The 21,279-nt window shown below is 44.0% G+C and overlaps 1 protein-coding gene across 2 annotated transcripts in view; it reads right to left on the bottom strand.

The window, feature by feature from the left end:
• Window positions 1-21,279, bottom strand: part of RIN2 (Ras and Rab interactor 2) — a 216,369-nt gene that overhangs the window by 159,421 nt on the left and 35,669 nt on the right. For both annotated transcript variants that reach the window (XM_081831956.1, XM_081831955.1), the window contains exon 2: window positions 15,728-15,851. The gene's annotated coding sequence lies outside the window, so the exon portion shown is untranslated. The remainder of the gene's footprint in view (window positions 1-15,727; window positions 15,852-21,279) is intronic.

The following is a 21,279-nucleotide window of genomic DNA, read 5'->3' as shown; positions in this document are numbered from 1 at the left end:
ACCTCCACTGATCAGATCCAGGCAGTTCTTGGCCTCCTCCTCAGTCTTGGAGAACTGGTCAATCTGTCTCATACCTGCCCTGCAGCATTTCTCATCTGCAAAGCTCCCAGGAAGCTCAGACCCCTGTGCCACCTAGAAATAAAATACACTTGGGTCTACCTTAAAGGATGGAACAGAGACTGGAATGGACTTTGTGGGCCTGAAGGTCCTGGAGACAATGTTCCTGTGTAGTATGAAAACATCCTCCAAAAATGTGAGAGAGGAATGAGCCAGCTCTAATGCTGCTTTTCACCTTTCCAAGTCTTGCTTTCCCAGTCTAGGCACTGAGGATGGGTGTATCTTGGCCCACAAGTCATTCAACCATTCTATTTAAGCAGCATGACTGGGCACCTACGATATAGCAGGCAGTCAATATGAGAAAGCATGTGTATTAAAATGCTGCCCTCTGCACCGAGACACTCACAAGACCATTGCTAAAATTGAGATTCATGACCCGTGCAACAGGAACAGAAGACAAGAAGTGTTAAGTTCCTCTGAGGGAGACCAGAAGAGCTTTACAAGGAAGGCAACCTCTGAGTTGAGCCTGGAAGGATAAGTAGGCAGTGGAAGGGGTTCCAGGCACAGAGTAAAGCACAAGAAATGCCATACAAAGTGAGGGGTGATGTGCTTTGGAGAAACCATAAATCCAGTGTTGCTCACTATTGCTAAGAGCCCCAAGTATTCAGTGGAAGGGGAATTGAGGTTGGACAGAATAGATCGTCTTGTAGGCCATGCAAACACATTTAGATTTGACCCTATGGGTGATGACAAGGCACCACTGAATACCTCTGAATAGGAGAGTGACAATGTGGAGGGCCAATGGGGGGGGCGGGTAGTATATATGTAAGATAAATATAAAGGGTGAGGTATATACATATGTGAAATCTATTCCGGGGGTACAGGATTTGATACATGTAGGTGGTAGGAAGAGAAAAAAGTGTCCAAGATCACATTCTGGTTTCAGCTATAGAAAACAAGTGGAGGTTGTACAATTCACTAACATATGGCCTCTAGAAAACTAGCAGCTATGGTGAGAGAAACAAGAGAGCTCGACTTTGGGGACACCTGGGTGGCTCAGTCAGTTAAGCGTCTGCCTTCGGCTCAGTACATGACCCCAGGGTCCTGGGATCGAGTCCCACATCAGGCTCCTTGCTCAGCAGGTAGCCTGCTTCTCTCTCTGCCTGCCGCTCCCCCTACTTGTGCTTGCTCTCCCCCCCTCTCTCTATCTCTCTGACAAATAAATAAAATCTTTAAAAAAAAAAGAGCTCGACTTTGGACCATCTGAGTTTGCAGAGTGGGTCCCCAAAGCAGAGATGACCAAGAAAGAGTTAGAGATAGGAGTCTGGAGCTCAGACACACAGTCAAGCAGTGGATTCACAGAGCTGTTGGGGGTCTGCAGCATGGCCAATGAATGACATGGATGAGATCTGAGGTAGAAACCAGAGGGCTCCTCTAGATGAGCACTATCAGTACCGCCTGCAGCAACGTTCTGGGACCAGCTCACGCCGTGTCCAATTCGTCCCCTAACCTAAGTTCTATGAAATGTCTAAAATATGAAATAAAGAAAAGGCTGGAGAGAACAGACATTACTTGACTCACATGGAAACAAACTCTTCCTTATTCTAAGAGCCAGAAGTGACAAGATCATTAAAACAGAACACTGCAGTGGGAATGGAAACTGAAACAAAAAAGCTTTATGAAAATCAGTTTTTCAGAGTTGCCCAGGATTGGTTGGTTGTTGGTGGAGGGGACCAGTCAGGCACCCAGTACCCCCAGCTACAGACCCATCATCCATGGGAATCACCACTTGAGACCATTCACTTTCTAGTTCTAAGCTCATCATCAAAGGTACCTTTGGAAAAAAGGAGTGTATTTTCCTTGGCCTACAAATTCCAAAACATCAGGGAATATTCCAGTTTCCCACCAGGCACTAGCTCCCAGGGTGGAGCAACATCCTGGCACTGTGGTTTACACAGGAAACCAAGCTCTGAATCCAATTAGGAGAAACAACCTAAGGCCCGGGCCGCCCCTTGTGGTTGCCTGAGTTTCTGTGCCTATAAGGTTTCTGGGCAATGTTCAGGCTAGCTAGTGAGCAACAAATATGGCGTCCAGACCTGTGGTAAGTCGCAACATCTCAGAGTGCGGTTAGCACGAGGAGGAGGCCGAAGGCTCACTGAGTGCGTGGATGGCAGACAGCAGATTTTCTCTCTCCCTGACATCACAGACGCTAATCATCAGTAGTGGTGATATATATCCCAATGGGGTACCTCAGGACCCTTTTCCACACAGCACCCCAAGCCTTCAGGTAGAATTGGCCCCGGTCTAATTCTGTCAGTAAAGAAAGTGAGGCTCAGAGGCTAAATGACCTACCCAAGGTCTCGCTGGTGGCCAGTGTCAGAGCTGGGGTGGAACGTGGCTCTCCGAGACTGTCTTGACAGCAGGCCAACTCTTACATTTGAATTCCAAGTTGGAAGGTGACTATGTTCTCTATTTCCCCAGAGCTTCCAGACAATCAACAGGACAGGCAAGAGTGGAATATCCAGACAAGAGCTCCGCTGTCTCAGTGAGATAGAACTGGCTATACTTTTTACAGCAAAGATTAAAGCATTCTACTTCTCTGTGTTCATCTAATATATGGTCAGGACTTTTGTTTGTGTGACCCAGTTCTGATAACAGGTCACCCATGTCTAACCCTTATGTGGGTGCCCTGTTTTCTGTTGCATTCCCACCTCCAATTCTCCATGCTAAGAGACTCATAAGAAGCCTAAGGCCTAGCAAAGCACAAGTACTTTCCCAATGCCACCCAGGGCTCAGCCCAGAAATGGACTTTCTGACACCTTGTTTAGCCTATCTACCTGGTTAACCATTTGTCCTTGCTCTTCAACCGCTCTGGTTCTGTAAACTTGAAGAGGCTTTACTCTAACAAAATTAAAGAATTCTTCTGATTGCAGAGATAGCAGTCCTAGTGCTCTTAGGTCAGGTGGTATCAAATGGAGGTAAGATCACAACTGTATCCTGCGGATAGGCAGTCACAAACTGTCAATCGGCAATGCTAAATGCAAGTTGAAACCTCAAGACAATAACTGAGGGGCAGGGCGCCTGGGTGGCTCAGATGGTTAAGCGTCTGCCTTCGGCTCAGGTCATGATCTCAGGGTCCTGGGATCGAGTCCCGCATCGGGCTCCCTGCTCCTTGGGAGCCTGCTTCTCGCTCTGCCTCTCTCTCTCTCTCATGAATAAATAAATAAAATCTTTAAAAAAAAAAAAATAACTGAGGGGAACCTGGGTGGCTCAGTCGTTAAGCGTCTGCCTTCAGCTCAGGTCATGATCCCAGGGTCCTGGGATCAAGCTCCGCATCGGGCTCCCTGCTCAGTGGGAAGACTGCTTCTCCCTCTCCCTCTGCCCCTGCTGCTCCCCCTGCTTGTGCTTGCTCTCTCTCTGTCAAATAAATAAATAAAGTCTTAAAAAAAAAAAAGACAATTACTGATATGATTGGGGCACCTGGGTGGCTCAGTCGGTTGAGCATCTGCCTATGATCTCAGGCTCCTGGGATCGAGCCCGCATCAGGCTCCCTGCTCAGGGGCGACTCTGCTTCTCCCTCTCCCTCTGTGATCTCTCTCACTTTTGCTCTCTCAAATAAATAAAATCTTTTAAAAAAACTAATTGATATGATTAAGGTATGAACTTAGGAATGTCTTCATAAGCCTGGCCTATGAAGAAAAATCCTTTGGCTTAAAACTTTCTGAAGTTAGACCCAAGTGGGTTAGATAAAAATATGTTTGAGATAAATGAATCTATTCCAACTTTTCCAAAACTGCATTCATATATTAAGACTCAACCTATCCACAAATACTCTATGCACATGCCACGGGCAAGGGGCCGTGACCAACTCTTATATGTGTTTCCTGAGGCCAGAAGTATTGCCTGAAAAGCTTCTTAACCAAATGACACATTCATCTTTTGTGATATCCAACTTGTCTGTATGTTAAATTGTGAAGATGAATCCAGGAGTGCAACAAGCCATACAAACTCCCAAATTGATGCCCTATTACTTCCCGAAAGGAAGATGCTACAGCAACTTTCATCTTCCTCCAAAAGACACAGTTGTTGGAGCAGATGCTGACCACAGGCACGTAAGGTGCCTTGCTCGGGGGGTGACTAATCAATTTCCCAGAGGACTCTGTGGGGTAGTGAGCTCCAGAGGAAATAGATGGCAATGAATCACAGTGCTCAGGAGTGGAAAATACAATATGATTCACATTAACTAAAAGAAAAGGTTGAGGGAGAAAAAAAACAACTAAAAATTAAAACCACACACACACACACACTCAAACATCAGCAAATACTACACTGAGCATGTCAGCATAACTTCTGCTTTTTCAAAGTCCAAAGAAGGAAAAAGAGGGCAGATTTTCAAAACAAAGCCTAATAAATCTACATTTTTAATCGAAGTATTTTATTGAAGAAATGAATTATTTTTAGTGGACTTGATATTTGTTGTAAGAAAAAAGGAGCCAATATATTATTTTTCATTCAATCTCAAACAGTCCTTTAGACACCTTCTTTAATTTTTGTTAAATACTATCAAACTTTAAAATGTTAGCTTTTGCTTAAAGTACACTTTATCTTCGTAGATAAAATTCCTGCCTCATTACTATAACATTCTCTGCAGCAGCATTATTTAACTTTTCAGTAATGAGTTGCCTAGGAATGCAAAATAAGGGAATGGAAGTTGGGCTCCCCAAGAATCTAATCAATAAGCAAGTAAAAAATAAACAAACAACAACAACAAAAAAACAAGCCTATATATATTGGGATCAATCACTCTGAAATAATGGAAATTACTGGAAGCAATGAGTAGAGCCATAGAGCTTAGACTTAAAGTACAAGCCATGTGGGCACAAATTTTGAGTTTCTTTGCCGGTGCTTAACTAGATAAATATGAATGTGAATTGGTTAGTTACAGGAAAACGTGACCAAGGTTACAAAATATAAAATGAAGTTCGTATTTGGATAAGATTTAGTTTATTCCAGCACCAGAGATGGCCAAATGGATTTTGAAATCGGCATGGACCAGAAATTGAATGACTTGACAGTGTGGGGCAGGAAGGTTTTGGGTGGGTGTCTGGATGGGGAGTTGTGTGACCACACTATTGAGTAAGGGACAGGAGGGGCTAGGTAGGGAGAGAGACAGGGGGCTATGTGATCAGGCTCACAGAAATCCCAAAACTGCAGAGGTGTACAGAAACCAGAGATAAGGGAACACACCAGACCACCCTGCCCTAGGTGTCCGGGGGGGGTGGGGAGGTGTCTTTTTTTATGACAGTCACCTGTGACCGACAAAAAATAACCAGACCCTAAAAAGAAGTAAGCCATTAAAGATGTTATCACTCATCCTTAATCAATGGTGTCACCAGTACAGAAGTCAAAAAGATTTAAGTTCCCTGGTTAGCTTTCTATAAATGACTAATGCTAAAAGCCCTCGGTGGCAACCCTGTTGGGACCCTTCTCACTCCTGAGAGCTTTTTCTGTATCCTTGCTTAATAAAACTCTATCGCTTTACTCACTCTCCCTTTGTCGGCGAGATTCATTTTTCGACTGCACGAGACAAGAACCTCATTCTCCCGCTTCATTACCTCGAGCGGTTGCTATGATCTAAGTGGTGACGTTATGAAATAAAATGTCACCCCTTTGAGAAGTGGCACCAATCAGTCAAAAGGCAGAGTTGGGCCTGTGGGGCCCTGAGGTTTGGGAAGAGCGGAAAGGAAGGAAGGAGGAGCCAGCAATGTGATCACCCCCACATCCTATACCCATAGGCATCTGTTCCAGGGAGCTGGGCCTCCAGCAAACAGCCTGGGTCAAGCCTTCAAATGCTTTATCGTTGTCTGAATTTGCCAACTTTGGGAGTTTTCTTGGGCCAAGGTAACTAAGTGACTGACATCTCCACTTTATATTGTGCTGTCTGAACTCCTAGACACACTTTTACACTCCCATTTGCCAGTAAAAACAAAATAAAACAATGTCAGAAACAGCATTTTGAGCTCAGCTGTTTTGGTCCCCGCATCTTTCATTAATGCTACCATTTTCTATTTTGACCTACTTGGCAAAATTTACCATCTACCAAGACTTGAAGGGATCATTCATCATTTCCAATTACCCAGCGGGAAGGCATTTTATAAACACGTCTGGTTTTCTGTAATTTATTTATCTTGTATTTCCAAATATCAAAATTCCTAACATGCAGAAACCACACCCTCAGATAATAAAGGCTATGTGTTATTTTCCAGTTGACTTTTTTCAACATTTTTTGGTCATAAAACGAGGATACAAGTGATCTGATTAACCATGCAGACATTCAAATCTAATGTTTTTCTGTAAATTTAGAATAACCTTTTTATTACAAAAGCAATCTGAGTTTGTTATAGGAAAATTCGAAAATAAATTCTAAAATAAATAAATTTAAATGATTAGCTCTATTAATCCTTTGTAGTATACCCTTCCAGAATTTTTATAAACCCATCTGTCTCCTACCTCCTTATTGTATTTCATTTCATTTTGTAATGTTGATTATAACCTGACATGTTGTGTGTATTGACTTGCTTGATTATGTATTGTCTAATTCTCCCACTAGGGTGGGAGGCTCCTGGGGAAGCACTTTGTCAGGCTGATCCTGGCCTCACAAAGTGTCTGATGCATTGTAGGATTTCCTAAAGATAAAATGGATGAATGAAAGAATGAACAGTCGGTACACACTAATTATTTGAAAAATTAAAAGCCAGTAAGTACAAGCCAACCTGCTGAAAGTCAAGGAGATGGCAGGTGGACTGGAACATTTTTCTGTTCCATCGCATTGTTCTTTACTCCATCTGCTATTAGGTAACTGGCCCATTAATTTCTGTTTGGACTCAATAAATTTACGGGCATATATCTGGTTCACTTTCATTATGGGAGAAATTGTAGAAGTAATGGGTTTGGTGGGAAGTGAAAGAGAGGCAACTCCACAGACAAACGTGCTTGTGCGCAATCAAGGTCGGTGAGGAGTGGGTGTGAGGGGAGCGCCGCTGGGGAACACGCAAGCGCCCGTGCCCATGCGCGGACCGACTCTGCTCACCCCTCTGCTCCCAGGGTCCCGCCCTACACCCGCAGGCAGGCACATAGCAAGTGCCTCTTACCCAAACGTGGGGGGGAAAGGCTGAAGAAGCTGGGTAACTTCTGTAGGCACTGAAGAAAGAAAGATAATAATAAGCCTTTTCATGCTTTTCCTTTATCTAACATCCGGACATTTTTAAGTCACCAATTTCCCATTTACAGAAAAAAAAGTTGTCAAGGAAGTATGTCTTGATTTAATAACGATCCATTGTGTCTTTACCAGACAATGACTCTTTCTGGCAGAAGACTGAAAATTGATCTCTCCCTTCCTCTTAATTCTTTTACTGAGGATGGAACACCACGAAACAATTCCTGAGCGTACCATTCTGACGGGGCGTGGGGACACTGATGGGGACTAGGATTTTTCTTTTTTAAACTTTCTATTTGGAAAAATGTTGACCTTACAGAAAAAAATTACAATAGTCCAAGACCTTTTTAATCAATAAGAAAAGAAACAGGGGCGCCTGGGTGGCTCAGTCGTTAAGCGTCTGCCTTCGGCTCAGGTCATGATCCCAGGGTCCTAGGATCGAGCCCCGCATCGGGCTCCCTGCTCAGCAGGAAGCCTGCTTCTCCCTCTCCCACTCCCCCTGCTTGTGTTCCCTCTCTCGCTCTCTCTCTGTCAAAAAAAAAAAAAAAAAAAAAAGGAACAAAAATGAGAAAAGATTTGAAGAGACATTTCCCCCAAGAAGATCTGTGAGTAGCATATAAGCACATGAAAAGATGCTGGACATCATTAGTCATTAGGAAATGCTAAACTGGAGATAAGATGCCACTAGGCTTCTATCAGAATGATTAATGTCAGAAAGACTGATGTTACCAGTTGTTGGTGAGGATATGAAGAAACCGGACCTTTCATTCAGTGTTGGTGGGAATGTAATAAAATGGTATAGTCTCTTTGAAAACAGTGTGGCATTCCTTAAAAAACTAAACATATACTTACCATATGCCCCAGAAATTTTGCTGGTTAAGTACCTACCCAAAAGAAATTAAAATATATGTCCACATAAAGACTACGTGTGGATGTTCCTAAGCAGCATTATTTGGAATAATAAAACTAAAAACAAACCAAATTTCTATCAACTGTAGGACAGATAAAACAAAAAGTGACATATCCATACAATGAAATACTACTGCACAGCAAAAAGGGAACAAACTGTTGACACACGCTATGATGTGAATAATTTTAATAACACCATGCTGAGTGAAAGTCAGATGCAAAAGTCTACCTACTGTATGATTCCATTTATATGAAATTTCTAGAAAACTATATATTTACCCAAACACACATACTTGTATCCTTAAAATGGGTGAATTTTAGGATATGTAAATTATAAGCCAATAAAAGTGCCTGCATAAAAAAAAATCCAGCATATTCTACATATTGTTCTGCACTGTGCTCTTGAATAGAGTTTCATATCAGCTCATTAGCTCTCCCTCTTTTGTTCATGGTCATATAATGTTTCATTGTATGGCTGTGCCAAGATGTAAATAAATTAAATAGCCAAGCAAAGGAATACTCACCTTTCCCCATTCAGTCCAAAGTCCTTCGAGGTATTTAGCTTCTGCTGTGCTCCATTTCAAAAGACAAATTCTCTCCTTCCATTCCCGAAAATCTCTGGCATGCCCCGTAGCAGATGCTGATGGTGCCTCACCAGGTCCCCTCAAGCACTTACCATCCTCTTAACAAGTCTAGAGTTTCCACAGCAAGTACCGGTGGTACTCTTTCTGAAGACTCTGACAACAGCATACTTGACTCACCCATGGGTGGCCCAGAAGACCAGAGAGTTACTGCCCCTTGAAATGGTCCTCACCAATGATGGATGCGAATCAGTGGATAAAATACCCCAGCGACCGCGCTCCTTGGTGAAGCAACTCTGAGTTGAGGTCGAATCATCTCCCAGAGCTCCCCCGAAGGACAGAGCCCCGCTTGCCCATGGTGGTAATCTGCCCATTAACACAACTGCTTTCCTTTCCCTGTCTCATTTACCCACTCCCCCCACCATCCTTCCCACCAAGAAGTGACACTTGGTTATTGGCTCACACATCTGGTACTTTCTGCTCCACTTGTGCATTTATAAAGACAGAAGTGAACCACTAAGCTCCCAGGCATTTCGATTTAGTATTAATGGGACATATGATTTCATTAATGCATTAATTAGAATGCTCTAATGGGACAAAGTAAGGTGCCATGGTTAAGACGTTAGCATCAAGGTCTGTGTTCACTTGCTTGCTTGCTTGGCCAGTATGTGGACACAGTATAAATAACTTACGAGTGTTTGCAAAGACGTTTAATTGTTCAAGGCTTAGGTTTTTTCCACAGACCTTCTTTACAGGGCCAACAACACAACAGTCAAGCCACCCTGAACATATGCCTTGCGACTTATAACTCACAAAAAGCATAAAACGGCAAGTCTTTTCCATGCTAACTTGGAAAAAAAGTCCTGTAAATTTATGGCTGCAAATTCCAACCAACATAAAAGCTCTGCCTCTTCTCCTTCCAGGCAAATTGTCATCATGCCAGATAAGAGAGCCAAGGTACTGAGAAAAGCAGAGAAATGAGATTTTTTACAGGATTCCAGCCTTCTCCCAAAATGTAGGAAAATACACACATCAATATAACTGACAATTCATTCCACTTGCTGCTCTTATTTCACTCTGAGCTTGAGCAACTGGTAGGGGCAGATGCCAAGTCGCACCATTTGAGGCAGCTGCCTAGGTGGTAACCAGTTGTAACTGGGATGGAAGAGCTCAACAACTCCAGACACCTTGTGAGTCCATGATGAGCAGTCACGGTACGAGATAAGGCAACAATCCCCAGCTGAGGTCTGAGACAGCAAAGAGGTTTCTGGAACCCGAGGGTGCACAGCTTTTAATAACCATCTCCCATTAATAACAAATTAGAATATCGTTAAAGATTTGGGATTTTGCCCAAAGTGATAACGAAGACTGGCAGTGGTAAAACTTTTAAATTTCACATTGTATTTGCACAGTTTAGCAGCCGGCAAAGAGTGCCTTACTGATTCTAAGCCAAGGCCAGCAGTAGAAACTTCCCCAGTGAAGGCAGAATGTACCTCTCTGCCTCTTAACTTGGGTTTGGCCATGTCACTTCCTTTACTCAATAAGATAATACAGAAGTCTCCGTTAAGAGGCCCCTTGGGTTTCCACTTGCAGCCCTGTGCCTCTGTCATGGTCATGAGAAGAGCCTTCTTTGGGTAGCAACTGCCCAGAAGCCTGACTCAGAATGCACTCAGATGGAGCTGGCCCGAGACCATATCTCAGCCAAGAGAAGCCAAGGTTAGCTGGATGTATGCCGGAAGCAGAGCCACCCAGCTGAGCTCAACCCAGATCAGCCAAACCGCAGCCAACCTTTAGTTGCATGAGCTAAATAAATGCTCACTGTTAAATTTCCACTGAGCTTGGGGGTGGTATGCTGTGCAGTGACAGCAGAGGCAGAGAACAAAGGGGAAGTTCAGGAAGCCAAGGGGAATAATGCACAAGAGCTTTCCCCTGCTTCTTTCCCTGGATAAATGGGTGGCAACAGACAGGATTACAATGAGGAAGTCTGCAACTGCTTTAAAAAGATCCCCATGATTTCTCCAAGAATACCCCAGCTTCCGCGTCCCTTGGTGGGATAATTCCAAGATGTATCCTACACCATCTGTCACAGATCTCCAGTGGGATTGAGCCCCAGCTACCTACTGTCACCTGCTCATGGTCACATCCTGATGGCCTCCCCCCTTCCCAACCCCACCCCCTCCTTCACTGTGTGTCCACATGTCACTGCACACAAATTCTTTTTTTTTTAAAGATTTTATTTATTTATTTGACAGAGAGAGAGACAGTGAGAGAGGGAACACAAGCAGGGGGAGTGGGAGAGGGAGAAGCAGGCTTCCCGCCAAGCAGGGAGCCCGATGTGGGGCTCGATCCCAGGACCCTGAGACCATGACCTGAGCCGAAGGCAGTCACTTAACCAACTGAGCCACCCAGGCGCCCCTGCACACAAATTCTTGACCCAAGCTAAGATACGGCCCATTTTTACAAATAAAAGCTAACACTCATCGAGCCCTCAAATGTGCCAGACACCATGACACACAGATGACTTCAGTGCTCTCCATTTTCTCATCTGTAAAATGGGGACAAAGACAGGGCCTCACTACCTCTCAGGGCCATGTGAGGAAAGAATGGGTGACATACCTAGAACAGGACCCGACTCATCGCAAGCCTTAAAGCAATGCTACTATTTCCAACAAGACTCACTTATCCTTATTACTATCAGGCTTCGAAGCTGCATTTGCATGTTGGAAAGAACCAGTAGAACTGAGGAAAATACAGAGGGAAAAAGAAGAATGACAGGAAGAGAGAAATTCTTCATGAAATCACTTTAAAACTCTCAGCCAGTGGATGGCAGCACTAGCCTTTAACTAAACAGTGAGCAAGGAGAGCAACAGGAAAAACAAGCATTCTCTGCTATATTTAATTGGTGAGATTCTCTTGCATGGAAAAAGGAGAAGCCTGAGAACCAGAGAACATCAGAGAGGCGTCCAGCGAAAGACACCAGTCAGGCTGTGCTCCTCCGTGTGCGTGGTTAATTAAGGCATGGGAGGTAGTTCCAGCAGAGCTGTGTCAGATGGGCCCAGTAGTGGCCTGAGGATTTTGGTGTGGTGAGCAGAGGCCTAGGCTTGCTCTAGACCCTACCAGAGCACACTCTGGGTACTGTGAAATAGGGCACTCAAACCCAGCCTCTGGGGCCTCAGGACTCAGCCAGGAGGAGGAGATGGATCACCCAGTTGGGACTGAAAATGACCCATCCCTGCTTACCCAGGGGAAGCTGGGGGTCTTCCCAAAGGTAGCTGCTTACTTGCTGCTTGCCAGATTCTCCGCTGGTGATGACATCCCACCAGCGCTACCCTTCCATAGCATGCTCCTCAGGCCAGGATCCAAATGGAGGCCAGGGAAAGGGGAGGGAGTAAACCCCAAGTGCTCTGATCACACCTGTTTGAGGGCCGCCATTTTTGTCAAACCCGCAGGCCACATCGGCATGGCAGGGTTCAGCCAGGTGCACCATGGAAGCCATCACACAGCTGGGCTTTGAACCCCATCTTTGCCAATGCCCAACTGCGACTGCGAGGGCAAGTTACTTGACCTCTTAGCACTCAGTTTCCCCATCTGTAAAGTGAGGATAATAATGATCCCACCCTTACAGGGCTGTTGTGATGATGAAATGTGACCGTGAACGTGTGGTAGTCTCACGAGGCCAAGTGTTCGTAGCTGAAGCCTTCCTGAGATCCCATGGGAACAAAGCCATTTGGAAGACAGACCATTTGACCCTTCCCCTCCCTCTCTGCTGGCTCCCCCAAGTGAGACATGAGAGAGCCACACTTTCATCACCTGCTACTCCCTCCCCCCACTCCACTGACAATAGGAGGAAAGAGAGCAGCAAAAGCAAAGAGTCTTTCCTACCAACTACGCCCCCTGTGCTCTGTCGCACCCCTCCCTCTCAATCCCCCTTCCACAGAGTTAGGCGGGAGGGGAAAGGGGAAAATGGCTGGTGGCTCTGCTATCCTGTATCCATCTGAGCTTCTTCCTGCTGTCCTCTCTTCTCAGCCCAGGGCCATTTTTCTCGTAAGTTATCAGCCATGCACGTGGTCTCCTTTCATTCTCTATCGTAATGTTGTTAATTCCCTCGGTACAATATCGGCATTTCATGTGGTGTTGTGGGTTGCAAAGACGACCACAGTTCTCCACTCTTCCTACATGCCTGCCTTTTGCAAGGCAGCTTTGCAGTTCCTCCCATCAAGGGCTGGGGTCGATTTCTTTTCTCTTGAGTCTGGACCGGCCAATAGAATCTGGCAGATGTGACCCTGTGTCATTTCAAGCCCTAGCCTCAAGAAGCCATGTGTGCTCATTCTCTTGGAGCCCCAACCTGCGGGGGGATGAGAGACACGCAGAACAGAGGTGTGCCCTCCCAGGCAAGGTTGCCATCGCCAACCTGGTAGCTGACTGAAGACGCATGTGTCAGCCCAGCTGAGCCACCCAGACCAGCGGAGCCCAGCCCAAACCATTTAACCTGCAGAATCCTAAACTAAATGAATGGCTATTATTTTAAGCTACTATGTTCTAGGGGTGGTTTTTTTAAGGCAGCAAAAGCTAACTGATGGATTGGGCCATAAAAAAATATGATTAAAGACTTAAACTTGCCTCACACTTTGCATGCATTTATTCATCCCTCATAATAACAACAACAAAGAAAAACAATCCTCAGATTCTGGCCCTGCTGCCGCCTCCTTTATAACTGGAGCCCTACACCTGCGAAGTGTAGGGTAAACAAGCGGACATTCTGGACAAGGTAGAGATAGGAGTTATCCGCAGTTCTCGAGCAGCCACCAATGACGTGCTCATAGCTAAATACAAGATCAAAGACACAAGGGCCCCCATTCCTATGAGTAAAGGCTGCCCAGAACGAATGCAGAAGCTGCATGTCCTATTTCAGCATTTGCACCAAAATCAAATCTCCCATGTCGCACATCTGAAAATGTTTTTCACTTGGATAACAATGCAGTGAAATAGAGTGTGTCAGAGCGCTGCCAGTTCCTGCCATTGTTAATTGACCGCCGCATTTCATTGAAGTCGTTTTTTTATAGAAGTCAAACGCGAAGATGTTTTATCTTACAGGAAAGACAAAGGAAGTGAAAAAGAAACCTCTGACCTCAAAAGACAAATCATCAGCCGCAAGAGAAGACGTCGGTATTTATATCTAGAATTTTGCACTTCCTCGCTCTACCGTCATCATTGTTGAGAAAATTCTTAGTTGATGCTCTGTGGTTATTTATTTCTCATGCCTTTATTCACTGTCCTCTGGGAGTCAGAATCTGTGCTAGAAGACATGAGGTGAGGAGACCAGAGACAGGACCATCCCTGGCCTCAGGGAGCCCGAAGTCAAACAAGAAATAGCCATGTTGGTGACAGAAGTATCTGGTCACACGAATGACTGTTACTTCACATGATACGGAAAAGTATCTCGCAGGACATGAGCAGATCCCATCGAGTCTAAGCTCATGCAGGGAAGGTAGCTGGCTTCCTGAGGGAACTGTATGTCTGAGCCAGGACTGGCAACATTTACCTCGGGTTCAAATTAAGGAAACAGAGTCACAGCAGACTGTGTAAAGCTAGTTCTTCTGTTTTACCGTCTTGTCCTCTTTTGCCAAATGGATTGGCTTTCTCTGAGAGCAGCAGTGTCTAAGTGGCAGCAAAGGCCCCAGCTCTTGATCCAGAAGGAGTGGACAGCTGGGCAGTGGTGGATCTCATAAGCTTGGGTAGACTAGACCTGGACTCAAATCCCACCTCATCGTGGGGCCTGGGTGAGTCACATCATCTCAATGGGCCCCTATTTCCTTACTTGTAAATGAGTGTAATGCCTTCTACCTTAAATGGTGTTGCAGTGAGTATGAATGAGACACCTCGAAACGATGACAATGTTAGTGTTGCTCACGAATCTGCTATGGGGGCAAGGCTGAGCAGGAACAGTTCATCAGGGACAGTTTGTCTCTTCTCTGCTCGACATCAGCGGGGGCAGCTCCAACGCTGGGGGCTGGAGCCACCCAAAGTCTCGCTCACATGTCAGTGTGGCCTTAGGTGGGGCTGGTGGCTGCAACCCCTACACGTGGCCTTTCTATGGGGACTGGGCCAATGGTGGCTGATCTCAAAGACAAGTGTGCCTAGAGAAGAAGATAGCCAGGTACAAGCCATGTCGTCTTTGATGATCTGGCATTGAAGCCACTCTGTGTCCCTCCCCCACATTCTCTCTGTCACTGAGTTCTACCCAGACTCCAGGAGAGGGAAAGTAGCCTTCCCTGCCTGAGGGAGCATGGCAAGGTTCCAAGCAATAGTGTTGTGGCCATTCTTGGAAGATCAGATCTGCCCAAGCAATAGTGTTGTGGCCATTCTTGGAAGATCAGATCTGCCAGTGATGTCTACTGACATCCCTTTGATGCTAATTCCCTGTTATATGGAGACCTATGATGCTACGAAAAAAGAGAAAGAGAAAAGCGGGGACGGGAAGAAATGTACGAGAGAGGGAGAGAGCAGACAGAGTAAGGCTTTTATGTTGGGATGGGGTCCCACCATCACAACCCCTCTTGGCGAGCAACCAGCTTCTTTGTGCTCCCTGGTGGTCCCATTTCTACAACGGGGGACAACAGCCGTGCCTGCTTCACGGTGGTGTTGTGGGAATTAAATGAATTAATCCATTAAACTGCTTAGAGCCTCACCTGGCACGTAGTCCGTGCTCCATCAACAGGAGCTATAGTTTATGTTCTCCTCAACCACCTTGGTGTTGGTGTGGCCCCGCGACCAATACATCCTACACTGAATCCCTCAGACACCTGGAAACAGGTACACAGCTGCCCCCTGTCAGAGAAGTCACACTCACGCCAATATAACCGAGCTAGAACGCACAATCTCTCTGACGCACAGCTGAACCTAGAAATCGAGGAACGTCCCCAGGTTGCCACACACTGGGTTTTATAATGTCAATGTTACATACCCTTCACGCCGGCATGTCCCTGTCTCCCTCTTCAGTTCAGCCCCAGCCTCCCCAGCATCCCGAAGGGCTTGCACATTTTATCTTTTCCCGTAGAAGTTCAGAAGTCCAGATCTCTTGTCTCCATCTACAACACACAGAATTAGCCGTTTAGGGTTTTGGAAACATTTTATTTTATTTTATTTTATTTTATTTTATTTTATTTTAAAGATTTTATTTATTTATTTATAGGACAGAGAGAGACACAGCGAGAGAGGGAACACAAGCAGGGGAAGTGGGAGAGGGAGAAGCAGGCTTCCCGCCGAGCAGGGAGCCTGATGTGGGGCTCGATCCCAGGATCCTGGGATCATGACCTGAGCCAAAAGCAGACGCTTAACGACTGAGCCACCCAGGCGCACCTTTTGGAAACATTTTAAAAATACCGTGCACAACCACAAGAGGGCTTGCCTCACTGGGCTCTGGAAGGATGAAGTGATAGCTAGGAGTGCAGCCAATGGCCTTCCCTTCCTTGTCTGGCCCTCATTCCCACCTCTGGGCCAGATAACTAAAGACGGACTTTCTTTACCAGAACGTTCTCTAAATCCCTATGCCAATGCTCAGATTTCTAAAACTCCCAAATATTCTTTCACTTAAAAAAAAAAAAAATGGAGCTAATTAGCAACCAAGCTGTCTTCTCTATCAATGAAGTGTCAAATTGTTTTCCATTATGCCCTTGCATCATATCAGCTTCTACAAATTTAAAGAATTGTGCAATCTTCCAGTCTAGGACTTTGGAGATGCGACCAACCTGAATATGAAATTCTGAATTATCCCCCTATTTCATTTTTTCTGTATCAAAGCCCTAACCTTTGCAAAATTACCTAAGCACACAAATGCAGTCAAATTGCTTGCAAACAAACAGAAACAAAACACAAATATTAGATCAAAGCTCAAGTTCTTTTGACCATCACCACTAACACCTGGAGCCCACATCCTTGGCAGAGGAGGACACTGTTATAATTTGGGATTATATCTTTCCAGATCACTTCTGTGCATTCGAAGATTTAATATCTCTCTCTTTCTCTCTCCCACATACACACATGTGTTTCTTTTCCAAATACATATTCATTGTGTGTCATCCTCCACCTTGCTTATTCCATGCTCAAGATGTCCTATCAACTCCCTACATCAGTATAAGAAGATTCTCTCATATTATTTTTGTTACTCTTTGGTAATATTTCATAGTTTCAGCTCTTCCATCAGGCTGTGTAACTGGACTGACTCCCTCTCCAGCATGTCATGTCACACGTGTCCCTTCATTCTCTGGAATCAAGTTCAGCCTCTGGCCTGGAACAGCCTCTCTGGCCCTCTCCTCACTCCAGAGAAGATTCAGTTCTCAGGCCTGGGGGCAACACATTTGATCTTGAATCCCAGCTGCATCTCTCAGGCAAATCACTTAACTTGGGTTCCTTCTGTGTAAAATGGGGTCCTGTAATAGCACCTACCTCAAAGGGGTGTTCTAGGGATCAGGTAAAGTAATCCATGGAAAACACTGGCCCACTGCAAGTTACTTAGTGAATAGCTCAATAAATGTTCACTGCCACCGTCACCAATATCCGTGGTCACCATCATTATCATCCTCACCTTTTTTAGGTAACAATTTAAATTCCACTTTCCTTATTTTTTTTTAAAGATTTATTCGTGTATTTTAGAGAGAGAGCACGCGTGAGTGCTCAAGTAAGGGGAGGGGCAGAGGGAGGACAGAATCCCCAGGCAGACTCCCTGCGGAGTGCAAAGCCTGACCCGGGGTTCAATCCCAGGACCCTGAGATCATGACCTGAGCTGAAACCAAGAGTCAGAGGCTCAACCAACTGAGCCACCCAGGCACCCCCCCACTTTCCTTTCTAATACAGGTTTTCCTCTGACTCCTATTTCACACATAGGTACGGTTACTGATAAATAGTCGAAGTAAGCTTTAAGGCCCATTCACATCATTTCACAATGTCTTCTAATCTTTGCTAACAGATATACAAGAAGTTGGGAGTTAATTTACTGGCCCACTATATTCACGGTGAGCCACACAGTCACACCGAGCAAAGGAAGCCATATAAGAACAAGAATGTAAACCAACAGAATTAGAAGTAACAAGATTAATTTAATGTATTAGATGATGATGTTTTGCTAAAACTCAGTCACTCCTTGTAACATGAATATAGCAGAGTTTCATCTTCTGTGAGGGGAGGACTACCATAAGAGAATAAACCAAGAATTTCCCTTAAAATTTTAAAACAAAGACTGTAACAAGAGACAAAGACGGAAAATGTATAATCATAAAAGAAACAATCCAACAAGAAGAAAAAATAATTGTAAATATTTATACACCGAACATGGGTGCACTCAAATATATAAAACAGTTAATAACAAACATAAATGAAGTAATTAATAGTAATGCAATAATAGTAGGGAACGTTAGTACCAGACTCACATCAATGGATAGATCATCCAAACAAAATCAACAAACTGTGGCTTTGAATGACACATGGGACCAGATGGATTTAACAAATGTATTCAGAATGTTCAATCCTAGAACAGCAGAATACACATTCTTTTCAAGTGCACAAGGAACGTCCTCCAGAATAGATCACATATTAGGCCACAAAATAAGTCTCAACAAATTCAAAAAGATTAGTCATACCATGCATCTTTTCTGACCACAAAAATATGAAACTAGAAATCAACCACAAGAAAAAATCTGGAAAGAGCATAAATACATGGAGGTTAAATAATATGCTACTAGGGGTACCTGGGTGGCTCAGTCGTTAAGCGTCTGCCTTCGGCTCAGGTCATGATCCCAGGGTCCTGGGATCGAGCCCCACATCGGGCTCCCTGCTCAGCAGGAAGCCTGCTTCTCCCTCTCCCACTCCCTCCTGCTTGTGTTCCCTCTCTCGCTGTGTCTCTCTCTGTCAAATAAATAAATAAAATCTTAAAAAATAATAATAATAATATGCTACTAAACAATGAAAGGGGCAACCAAAAAAATCAAAGATGAAATTTAAAAATACATGGAGACAAATGAAAATGAAAACAAAATAGTCCAAAATCTTTGGGATGCAGCAAAAGCTGTTCTAAACGGGAAGTTCATAATACAGGCTTACCTTAAGAAGCAAGAAAAATCTCAAATAAACAAGTGAGCCTTACACCTAAACGAGTTTGAAAAAGAAGAACAAACAAAACCAAAACCAGTGGAAGGAAGGACATAATAAAGATTAGAGCAGAGATACATGAAACAGGGAAACTATAAAAACAATAAAACAGATCAATGAAACCAGAAGCTGGTTCTTTGAAAAGATCAACAAAATTGATGAACTTTTATCTACATTCATAAAAAGAGAGAGAGAGGGAGGGGGTAGGATGAGAAAGAAGGACAGAAGAGGGAGGGAGGGGAAGAGAGAGAGAGAGGAAGCACTTAAATAAATAAAATTAAAAATGAAAAAGGAGAAAGAACAACCAACACCATAGAAATGCAAAGGATTATAAGAGAATTTTATGAAAAAGTACATGCCAACAAATTGGAAACCTAGAAGAAATGGATAAACTCCTAGAAACACATAGCCTCCCAAAAGTGAATCAGGAAGAAATAGAAAATGTGAACAGAATGATTACTAGCAATGACACTGAATCAGTCATCAAGAAACTCCCAACAAAGGACAGTCCAGGACCAGATAGATAGCTTCACAGGGGAATGTTACCAAACACATAATGAAGAATTAATACTGATTCTTCTCAAACAATTCCAAAAAATAGAAAAGGAAGGAAAATGTCCAAATTCATTCTATGAGGCCAGCATTACCCTGAAACCAAAACCAGATAAAGACTCCACTGAAAAAAGAGAACTACAGGCCAATATCCCTGAAGAACATGGATGCAAAAATTCTCATAAAATACTAGCAAACCAAATCCAACACTAAATTAAGAAATCATTCACCACAATCAAGTGGGATTTATCCCCAGTTGCAAAGATGGTTCAGTATTCAGAAATCAATCAATGTGATACATTACATCAATAAGAGAAAGGATAAAAGCCCTGTGATGATTTCAAAAGATGCAGAAAAAGCTTTGACAGAGGACAACATCCATTCATGATAAAAACCCTCAACAAAGTAGGTTAGTAGTAAACAGTACTGTTGAATCACTATACTGTATACCTGAAACTAATATAATACTGTATGTTAACTATATCGGAATTAAAATTTTTAAAAATAAAATTATAAAAAAAATAAAAGAAAAAAGGAAAGGAATTACCCTTAAATGCAGTTTGGTGTGTGGAGTGACTTGCAGTAGTGAGAGGCACCCATAAACGACCACCTAGAGCAACAGCAAGCTCTGGGGGTCCCATGTCACGCTGACTCCGGGCCATCCACTCGCAGAGTGGAATGGCTGGTGAGATGCTCACACAATTCTAATTATCCCTGTCTCTTTTTCACTCTACATTCTCCCTCCACATTTCTCTATCTGAACTACTGTGAAGCTTTTATTTTTTACCCCACAAGACTGCATTTGTTCTTCACTTGGGGCAGCCATTATCTATCTCCTAAGCCCACTCTGCTCCTTCCCTAGACCCTGCCACAATTCCAATTTGTAGGACAACTTGGTCCCAAGGCAAATTAAATAAATGAGAATCCAGAGGCAGGCAATGAAATTATCTAGCAGAGCTTGTCTTGAAGGCTCAGCTCTTCAAGGGCTCTTCTTCCTACCTACATATCTAAGAAGTTTGAAGCATGCCCCATGCTTAGGTCACACTTCAAAGCAAAAACAGCAGAATCCCTGGGGCATGGACCCATGCAGCCCTATTTTTCAAAGCCCACTGGGTGATTCCAGTGTGCAGCGAAGGTGAAGAACCAGTGATTTAGCAATTAATGACTTTCAAACTCTTTTGACTTCTGTCCACAGTAATAAATACATTTCAGATCATGACCCACACCATAAACATACATTCAAAGCAGAAACAAATATTTTTAAAAATATTTTATTTATTTGAGAGAGAGAGAGAGCACAAGTGGGAGGGGCACAGGGAGGAGAGAGAGAATCTCAAGCAGACTCCACGCTAAGCATGGAGCCCGAGACGAGCCGAAACCAAGAGTAGGTCAAAGTAGGCACTACTCAGGTGCTCCAGAAACAAACATTTTATAAAACAGTACTTAGCTCTTACATCCGGATGTTTTCTGTTCCATTCACTTTTATTTAAAACAAGGCTGGGGGCGCCTGAGTGGTACATTTGGTTATGCATCTGACTCTTGGTTTCAGCTCAGGTCATGATCTCATGGGGCATGGGATCGAATCCCAACAAGGGACTCCCCACTCAGCAGGCAGTCTGCTTGAGATTTTCTCCCTCTGCCCCTCCCCCACTCTCTCTCTCTCTCAAATAAATAAATAAATCTTTTAAAAAAATAAAACAGAGGGGGCGGAACAAGATGGCAGAGGAGTAGGAGACCTGGATTTTGTCTCCTCTCAGGAATTCAGCTGGATAGGGATCAAACCAATCTGAACACCTACGAACTCAACAGGAGAGTGAAGAA

The sequence above is a fragment of the Leptonychotes weddellii genome, chromosome 10, assembly GCF_054177405.1.
Source record: "Leptonychotes weddellii isolate Sample4059 chromosome 10, ASM5417740v2, whole genome shotgun sequence".
Taxonomy (NCBI): domain Eukaryota; kingdom Metazoa; phylum Chordata; class Mammalia; order Carnivora; family Phocidae; genus Leptonychotes; species Leptonychotes weddellii.
The sequence above is the reverse complement of the archived record's forward strand: the minus strand, read 5'-3'. Positions and strand labels throughout refer to the sequence as shown.